The sequence below is a fragment of the Papaver somniferum genome, chromosome 8 (genome assembly GCF_003573695.1).
Source record: "Papaver somniferum cultivar HN1 chromosome 8, ASM357369v1, whole genome shotgun sequence".
Taxonomy (NCBI): domain Eukaryota; kingdom Viridiplantae; phylum Streptophyta; class Magnoliopsida; order Ranunculales; family Papaveraceae; genus Papaver; species Papaver somniferum.
This window is the reverse complement of record NC_039365.1, coordinates 30392751-30403149: the sequence shown is the minus strand read 5'-3', so window position 1 is coordinate 30403149 and position 10399 is coordinate 30392751. Positions and strand designations below refer to the sequence as shown.

The window sequence follows — 10399 nt, the reverse complement described above, 5'->3', positions numbered from 1 at the left end:
AGATAAGCATGGTGTAGTTGCATGGGATAAAATCATTGATAAATTTATAATAAACGTGCAGGATGAAAAAAGTCTCTACTTTCAAGAGAAGGTAAGATAACTCTTAATAATCATGTCGTGGCCAGTCTCCCAATCTACTTTATGTCTCTCTATGAAATGCATTTGTCTGTTTTGAACAAGATTGAAAGGATTATGGGAGACATCTTATGAAATGATAGTAAAGGGAGAGAAAATATTGCATTTGATCAAACAGATTGCTATTTGCAGGAGATTTTTTTTTTTTTGGAGGTCTTGGAATTAAAAATCTAAATAAAAAAAACAAGTCATGCTTTTATTTCTAAGTGGTCTTGGAGATATAAAGTTGAGGACCTTGATCTATGGAAATCTATAATTGCGGAGAAATATGATGCTGGTGATGCTATCTGTATTTCAAAAAAGCCTAAATGTTCTTATGGTAAGTGTCACATGCCCATTTAATCTCCTAAAATTTTCATGGGGCATGACCGACAGTAATTGTGGTTCAGTGAATCAATTTCACCCAGAATTACTCAGACTTGCATACTTGCATCAAAGTATGCATCTTCCTTCACTCTAAAGGCTTTACACAACGAAAGTCTTCATCTTTTTTTTCTCTAGTACTCTTTATGCCCCCATAAGCATAAGAGGTTTGCCATGCTTAAATGTACTAAAACAACTTCACAAGATCAACAACATAATAAACACAAATATATAACACAATAAACCCATTTTATTCCTTTAAGGAAGACTATACAAAACAGTCCATCTCATGGACCAAAACAGGCCATTCACCCTCTTGGTGAATGCCTAACTCTCTCTACAAAATCAGTGGTTCTTCTCTCAAATGAACAACACCAACATTATTGATTCCTAGGCTATTTATACTGACTAGGATCAGGCCAAAACTTCTGTGCAATCGCCTGCACAAGCCTTGGACAACCAAGTGTCCAAGTAGTTTCCATAACCGCATAAAATGTGCATAACTGACTAGACTTTACCAACTTGTGCCAAATCATGCCACACCTGTCCCAAATGGTTGTAGACACTCTAATCTGGTTATAAATTTAATTTATAACCGTTCCACCTTTTCTCACTTCATTAGCATTCTCGCAAAGACAATAACCAACACTTGAGCTATAATGTGCCACTTTTACGCCAACTTTATGCACCACTGCATATGACCCTGATCTGAACTTACTAAGATTCCTTAGTTAATCCAAATTCATGCCAACATGATTTCCCACTGATGCCAATACGTGCCATATGCTCATATGCGTTATTCTTGCTTTACTTAGCCAATTGCTCAACAACAGTAATTCCACTCTTGCATTACTAACTTGTTTGCATTACTAATGCATAGACCAACTCTTGGCCTATACTACCTTCTTGAATCATCCTTGAGTGTAGGTCAAATCAATTCCAGGGATATGCCTTAATGACAACATCGCATGTTGCATGTTCCATCCTGCCACTTTGGCTTTGCCTTTCCTTTCCCTCAATGAAGCTTCATTGTGTCAGACAATAAACTTCATTACTTAGCCAAATGTATTTACAGCGTAGCGCTACCTTTGTGATTCACTGGCCCTGAAGGGTTATGCCATTATTAGAACTTGACAATCTATGACTATGAAGTGTCGCGCAATCATTGCCGGACACTGACTTGGCCTGAAACACTGTAACGCGCAATCATTGTGTGCCACTTTCCTGACCCGTCATAGACTTCCCCCACCTAAGGACGTTGAACGCAACCAAGTATACTCAATATACTTGTTCTTTGGCCTTGTACACTTCTGAGTCTATCTCAGAAATCAGCAAACTTGTTTGGCCTTTTTTTTACACAAAACTTTTCTGCCTAGTACCATATGCCATCATTTAGCTTACTGCATTGTCATTGATCCTACTGACTTGTATTGTTGCTTTCACGTTGGCCTACGCTCCAACTCCCACTACAATCGCATATCAACACCCAAATGCAACTTGGAAATTCCTCTTGCCAATTCCCTGAATTAGGCTTGAATCATTTGTGCCTAACTTTATGCAAGTAATGATTTCTTCCCAATTATTACAATGACCATTGCTATAGCCTTATGCCTTCACTTTTCGACTTTAGTTGCACCACGCAACATATCATGACTTATACAAGTTTTGGCCTCATTCTTCAATCATATGTGCATACGCCAAATCATGTCATGCCTTAAGGTATGCATCCTATGATTCCATACCACTCTTGGTATGAGCCACAATCTATAGAATTTGCTGCACTTTTCAAACTTCAGGACTTTCACTAGATTTTTCCTCCAAATGATATTACAAACTTCTCCTTTCTGGACTTGCATCATTTGTAAGCCAAAGAACCAGCATCTTGTTGTTCTTTGCACGCATTGTCGCAACATCATGATTGAAATGCATGACTTTGGAATAGTCATGACTTAGGACTATCCGGGACCTCCCACCGTCACTTTGGACAAGGTATCCTCTACACGTGCCTTTGAAACTAGCAATTTAAGCATCACTTGCTTTTTCAAACTGCTACGCCTTAATGTGGAGGAAAAACAACATCATTTTCTTCTTAACCATGAGTTACTTTTAACTCATATACTTGATGGACTTACATCTTCATTCTTGCTGCGGCACTCCATGCTATCGCTCCAAATGCTTTCGCACTTCCACATAAATTTCAACAGCAAACTCCACTATGCCACCAACTCTATTTGCTTCTTTCACTTTCAGCGTCTTTTATTGCATATTTTGGATTAATATGCTATATAACATCTTCCACACGAACTAGCTTTACTTTCAACGAAAGAGATAAGAACTCTCGTCTCAGATATCCTCATTCCCTACTACCTTACATAGAGAGACAATTCCCAACACCAAGGTTCACTCGACCCAAACTGAAAGTATACTCAAACTTAAGCAAATATCCGCGCCAACTGATTGCAACTTGTAAGACCTAACAAGCCTTACGATACTGACTTCATATTCTCTTTCTAAGCAACAAACAAGGAAGCAAGACAACACCTACTGTCCCCAATGTAACAATTCAATTTTTCACATGCACTTTTCCAACTATCAAAGTTCTTATGAAACTCCCATAATGAAGCACAATATAATTGACACTTAGTTGAATACTCCTTCAAACTGATGCTATCATGTTGCTTTAGCCTTCATGAATATTTCTTTAAAAAATTGACCTCATGCCATTCGTATGCATCACCACTACTTTGTCCTTCCTTCTCCGCGCATCATTAATTCGGCCTAACTTGCATCTCTAAACGCATTATGCATCTTGGACATGCCCAAATCTTATTTGGCGCATGCTGCTGTTGCATACCTGCTATACAAATTAGCACCCAAATCTTGACACAATATTGTGCACCTTTGCACAATTGGAACGGAATTAACTTGGTGATTCTGAGCATCACCATAGAGCTCAGCAAAGTCATGTTACACAATGAATTTCGCGGAAAAATCCCTTGGACATCTCAACAAGGCCATAATCTTTGCAAATGAGGCATCATTGCCTATGTTGCATGAAGCAAGAATGACGTATTCTTCTTCAAACTTGGAACTCATTTTTACTGCCCATTCTTCTGCCATAATCTCTTGTCTTTCCCTCCTCCAAAATCAACTTCAGTAGCAACAATTGTTGATTTGCAGTCGACAAGAACATTCGCTTGTGGTTATGATCAAATACAGGTCTTTAGACACCCTTGTCCAAGCATATTGATCCCACTCATAAACCAGGTGCAAACAGACTCCTTGTGTGCATCTAGCATCAACGAAGAACACTTTGCAAACTCAAGACCGTGGTGTATCGGTTTTTCCCTAACTTGGGCTTATTTATTTAGTATTTTCATTACTTTATGGTATACAAGAATTGGCCATCCAATTCTTCTTTTATGGCACCACAATTGTCACAAAAATGCTGGATCACAACCAGACTTTGCATTACCACCAAGGTATATGCATTAGAGAGAGAACTTTAATCTTCCTTCCAACTGGCTACAATGAGACACCTTTAAGTCTATCGCATAGATAGGTTCTCAATTTTCTTTGTCACTTCAAAGGCCAACAACATCTTTGAATTCAGGATTTTTCGCAAAATTACCATTACCACACATGTAATGTACTCGCTACTGATAACAATACAAAGATATACATTCCAAATGCGTAATCTTTGCACACTTGTGAGAAACATGGAATTAAACTCTTAACTTGCACCATAGAAGTCAACATACTCTTCATCTTTGTATTGCAATAAATTGAAAACCCGGTTTCCAATGATTCTCGCATGTTTGTCTAATACTTTGGGAAGGAATTTTGACACCTTTGTCATAAACTTTCATGGCCTGTTGCTACTTCAAGCTTCAAAGTTGATTCCAATTGATGTTTCCACACAAGACCAACTTCTTCTAGTCTCCATACTAGTGAAACCCAAACAATTCACCAATGAATTCGACAAACAAATGACACCAACTTGAGTAAAAGAGAGAAAAATCAAGAACAGTGTCCCCAAACACCGCTTTGATACCTGCTGTCGCATGCCCATTTAATCTCCTAAAATTTTCATGGGACATGACTGGGAATAATATTGGTTCAGTGAATCAATTTCACCTACGATTACTCAGCCTTGCCTACTTGCATCAAAGTATGCACCTGCCTTCACTCTAAAGGCTTTAAACAACGAAAGTTTTCATCTTCTTTCTCTCTAACTCTTTATGCCCCCATAAGCATAAGAGGTTTGCCATGCACAAATGTACTAGAACAACTTCAAAAGATCATCAATATAATGAGAACAAAGATATAACACAATAAACCCATTTTATTGCATTAAGGAAGATTATACAAAACAGTCCATTTCATGGACCAAAACAGGCCATTCACCCTCTTGGTGAATTCATAACTCTCTATACAAAATCAGTGGTTCTTCTCTCAAATGAACAACACCAACATTATTGATTCCTAGCTTATTTATACTAACTAGGATCAGGCCAAAACTTTTGTGCAACCCCTGCACAAGCCTTGGACAACCAAGTGTCCAAGTAGTTTCCATAACCACATAAAGTGTGCATAACTGACTAGCCTTTACCAACTTGTGCCAAATCACGCCTGATAAGAACGAAAGTACGACGCATTTTTAACCATAACTACATTAGGTGGGACTCATTTTATGACTAATAAACTTGTTTGTAAGTATTTTTGGGAAATAAACATTTTTGGAAAATTCAGCTCGAAAAGTTGTTATTTGCACCCGAAGGACACGTGTTATTCGGACTCTCGCTGTTGTTTGATGGGAACCTCAACTGCTAAGGGGCACCCAAATTACTATAGGCACCCTAGCAGCAGGATATGGGGCACCCAAATTATCTTCTCCATTTCAAATCTGGTTTTTGGCGGGAAAAATTACAACAAAATTAGTGTTTCGATTTTGGAGGTGTTTCACTGAGACTAAATGACTGGAATTAAATTGGTTTGTTCGTAAAGCCTAAACAGATATGTTAATATGCTCTGATTCAGTTAAATTGGGTTGGATAATCACCGATTGATGAAAACAAGAAGAAAAAATTTGGCGGGAAAACAACAATTCAAATTTCCAGTTTTTACAGATTTTCTTGATTAATTTTGGACACGATTCAGGGTGACTAAAGAGATGAAATTGATTGGGTATGTTCCTATTGGACATACAAGGATTATAGAGGTGTTATATTCGATCCAGATTGGCTAGATAATCCATTCGAAGTGAAACCGGAAAAGTTAACCCGTCACCGGCGACTTCTTCTGGCATTGATTTGGACGAGATTTCATCAGATATTTTTCTTGATTTGGATACATACCAGGCTGTTACATAATAACATGATTGTTAAGAGCTTTAAATTCAATTGAAGCAGAAGACTTCACATAATCTCGACAAAACATGGCAAGCATATTCTCGGAAAATTTCTGAATTATTTTTGGGAAGATTGCTTGTGTTATCAACATGTTTGGAGTATGTGAACCCTAGCAGAAAGGAGATAAAAAAGGAGAGTAGAGATACCGCAGGCGCATGAGGATAGAAAAAAGGAAATAATATTCGTGATATATGACAGAAAAATAAAGAGAGGATTATCTCGAATTATGGCGGAGATTTGGTGGTGCTTCTATGTATTTAAAGGGTTTTGGACGTTCAGAGAGAGGCATGAAGAGTTTGGGGAAGTTACTGAGCGTAAAATAGGAAGTTGCAGAATGAACCATCACCTGCAGGAAGAAGAAGCCACGAAGAACATAACAATGCAAACGACAGTCATTATTTCTAGTTTTTTTTTTTTTTAACACCTAGCTCTTAATTTTCAGATCTTTGTAATAGTCCATTTCTGACAAATAGCTTCAGTGCAACAACTATTGTAACAACGTGCTCTGTGACATCATAAAAGTGTTGCGAATCTCAGTTCTATCTTATTTCTTCAATAAAAACACCATTTGAGCTATGAGTTATATTTTTGAGTGTGTTTTTACGATGTGGAGATAGACCCCATCCCTGGGACGGTGGAGGAAGCTGTTTTTCGTCCATGTGGTAATTAAAATCAATTCTTTTATAACTATTTGCATAGAAATTAATTGTTTTATGAATTCCATTAATTATTTGTTATTTTGTCTGATGTCGCATGCTTAATTTTAATTACTTTTGATGCGTCATGCTTGCAACTTACAACTAATGTTTTATGAATTATTGGCAAAGAATTAGAGTCACAACTTCTTTTGTTTGAGCCATTATTTCCTAGAATTAAATTTTGAACCCCATGTATATGAAAAATGGTGAAATCCCGAATTCCAGTATCTTTCCATTCTGCTACTATTTTGTATATATATTTTCTTTATTTTTACTATTTTCGTTTATTAAATCTGAAATCAATCTCATCAAGTTCGAGTGAACGACAACTTTCTTACCACTAAATAAAATTCGATCAACGCCACACCTGTCACAAACGGTTGTAGACACTCTAATATGGTTTTAAATTTAATTTATAACCGTTCCACCTTGTCTCACTTCATTGGCATGCTCGCAAAGCCAATAACCAACACTTGAGCTATAATGTGCCACTTTTACGCCAACTTTATGCACCACTGCATATGGCCCTGATATGGACTTGCTAAGATACCTTAGTTAATCCAAATTCATGCCAACATGATTTCCAACTGATGCCAATACGTGCCATATGCTCATATGCGTTATTCTTACTTTACTTAGCCAATTGCTCGAAAATATTAATCCCACTTTTGCATTACTAGCTTGTTTGCATTATTCAAGATTTGGCCAGCCTTGAACTAATGCATAGACCAACTCTTGGCCTATTCTACCTTCTTGCATCATCCTTGAGTGTGGGATAACTCAATTCCATGGATATGTCTTAATGCCAACATCGCATGTTGCATGTCGCATCTTGCCACTTTGGCTTTGCCTTGCCTTTTCCTCAGTGAAACTTCATTGTGTCGGCCAGTAAACTTCATTACATATCCAAATGTTTTTACAGTGTAGCGATACCTTTGCGCTTCACTAACCCTACAGGGTTATGCCTTTATTAGCACTTGATAGTGTATCCAGTGTCGCGCAATCATTTTTGGATACTGATTTGGCCTGCAACACTGTAACGTGCAATCATTGTGTGCCACTTGCCTGACCCGTCATAGTAAGTCAGTGTGGAAAGAAATTATGATATACAATCATTTTTGGAAATTTTGATAAAATGCCCCGTTTTGAAATGCATTAATAAAAGTGCCCCCGTTTTTTCGAACTTTTCAAAAGTGCGTTTTATTCAAAAAAAATGGCTAACGGCTTGTTAGGGCCGTTAAGTTCCAGCTTGTACCTAATAAAAGTCTTAAAAGTCCTCAATAGAGTTGGTCTGATTAAGGCTTATTCGCCTGAGTCACCAGTTGGGGTACAACGAGTCACTGAGTCGACTCACTGAAGAAAAAATTGGGCCGAGTCTTGTCTGTTTCTGGTGTTATTCCATCCATTTCAGTCCTGTATTTCTTCTCACCTGCACAACCTAGCATACATTTAATTCGCAACTCAATCATTCATTTATCCATTGGAAGCATCAACAGTATCACCTTCATCTTCCTTGTACAATTCCTGCTACTGCAACAACACCAACCCTGGTTCACTAAACCATTTACCAACACCCACATCAGCAACATACATAATCTCCTAACCAGTTCAGCTCTCTGCAACAACCTCCTTTGAGTCTTGACTGCACCACAACACTACCAGGACCATCTGCATCTCATTCCCTAACTCTAACATTACAGCTGCAGCTGCAATTCCATGGTCTGTAGTAACACAACAACACCACTTCCATCAGCCTATAACACCACCATTTCCTCAAGCCAACAGTTGTAGCATCTCTGATAGTTTCAATACCATTTGAACTGCACCTCAACTACCTGCATCTGCAATTACCTGTCTTAAGATACATCTAAATCCATTCTTGAGCCAACACACAACACCAACAAACTCAATTTCAGCTCTCTACTGCACCCGCATCTCCTTACCCTTCTGCATACCACCACCAACATTTGCTATTTCTTTCATGGGCACCTTCAAGAACTGCATATGCATCTTCACCTGAGTTCCATCAAGAACTGCATCTTCACCTAATTAAAAGAAATCCCTAATTAAAAGAAATCCCTAAAGTCACAAACCCTAATTAATCAATTCAAGTTCAAACAAACAGATATAAGATGAAATAAAAGAAACCCATCATAGCAAATTGACGGAACTTCAAAGGAACAGTACGAATTTGGTACATTAATCATCAAACATCTGTGTTAACAACAACAACAACAACAACATCAAAATCAAAATTAGAACTTTAACCTATTGCTTCTTCTTATTGTCTGACAGCAGAATCAAATCAAAATAAAACCCTAACCCCCGTCTCTGAGTTGGCCGCTATCCGATCTCATGATTTCCTTCAAACCCAATTTCATTGTTTGCATCATCAACAAACCCTAACAGATCTAGGCCCATAAATCAGACCAAAATTAAACCCTGACTTCACTCTTGAAACCATCTACAAATCCTATTTTTTAGCGTCGAAATTAGCAAGAAGCTAATTGAATGAGAAGGCGCAGTGGTTTATTTTCGAAGATGAAGATGAAGAAGAAGCATAAGAGAGTGACGAATTTCTTCTGTTTATCACACCTTTCTTCTTTTATCTCGACTGATTAGATATCCCAAGGATACATATATAGTTTTGATGGCAGTATTGACCGGGTAAATGGGCGCTGACTATTTTTGTTGGACTTTAACATGAAAGAAAACAGAAAGGGCAGTTTTGAAAAGTTAAAAAAAACGGGGTCATTTTATTAAACCGAAAATTGGAAATGGGGTAGTTTATCAAAATTCCCATCATTTTTTCATGAAGTATGTCAAATTTAGAGTTAACAATGGGGTTAGTGTTAGATTCTGGGATGACAATTGAATTAAAGATGCTTCTATTAAAACATGATATCCTAATCTCTATGCTCTTACTAGAGCTAAACATCTCCATATAGCGGATATGGGTGAGAATGTAAGTGATTTATTCGTTTGGAATTTTCAAGTTCATAGAAGACTGAATGCTGCAGCTAGAGTCGAATTTCTTATGATTTCTTCCGACCAAGCATCTTTTAGTTTCAACTCGAATTCTGAAGATAAATTACGATGGCATTTCACTTAAAAAGCTTTTGTCAAGTTCCTTTATAAGCTCTTATGGAGGATGGTTCTCTTTTAACAGGTGCTATCTTCAGTTTGATATGGAGATCGAAATGTCCTCGAAGATCGGCTTATTCCTATGGCTTATAGCTTAGAAATTAATTTTCACTTACTGCTGCATTGTGACTTTCCCAGAAAATTTGGGTTGAATACTTGTGCAAGTTGAAGTGGCTTGATTCTATGCCTGTTGATGTGGTTTCTTCTTTACATATTGGCATCTCTACAACTCAACAAACCTAGTTCTGCTGTTTGGAACAAAATACCTGCTGCCATCATGTGGACTCTTTAGAAAGAAAGAAAGATTCGGAAGGGTTTTCACGGACAAATGAAAAAACGTTGTGACAGGGGTAAACACATCAGTTTTCTATCTTTTTACTTGGGCTTTAGTTTTCAAGGAATTTGATTCCATCGGTGCTAGTGATGTCACGACAAATTGGTCTAACATATACTTTCAGATCTTCTTAGTGTTTGGTAGTCCGTTACCATCTCTTCTTTGCCAAACGAGAAAAAAAAAACAGTTTTATAATCTTATCAAAAACTTAATCAAAAACCCAATTAGGCTGCTTTGTTTCAGAAAGGTTTCTTTGTTATTTTCATTCCGATTTGAGATCTATTGTAATTAAACATCCATGGGGATGGGAGGCA

At 37.5% G+C, this 10399-nt stretch overlaps 1 long non-coding RNA gene across 1 annotated transcript; it reads right to left on the bottom strand.

Moving 5' to 3' along the window:
• Positions 1-7780: 7780 nt before the first annotated feature.
• LOC113306945 lies at positions 7781-9203 on the bottom strand. The gene is made up of 2 exons (XR_003338925.1): positions 8876-9203; positions 7781-8652 (listed from the first exon to the last, which is right to left on the bottom strand). It is a non-coding gene; the product is annotated as an uncharacterized LOC113306945 (long non-coding RNA).
• Positions 9204-10399: the final 1196 nt, after the last annotated feature.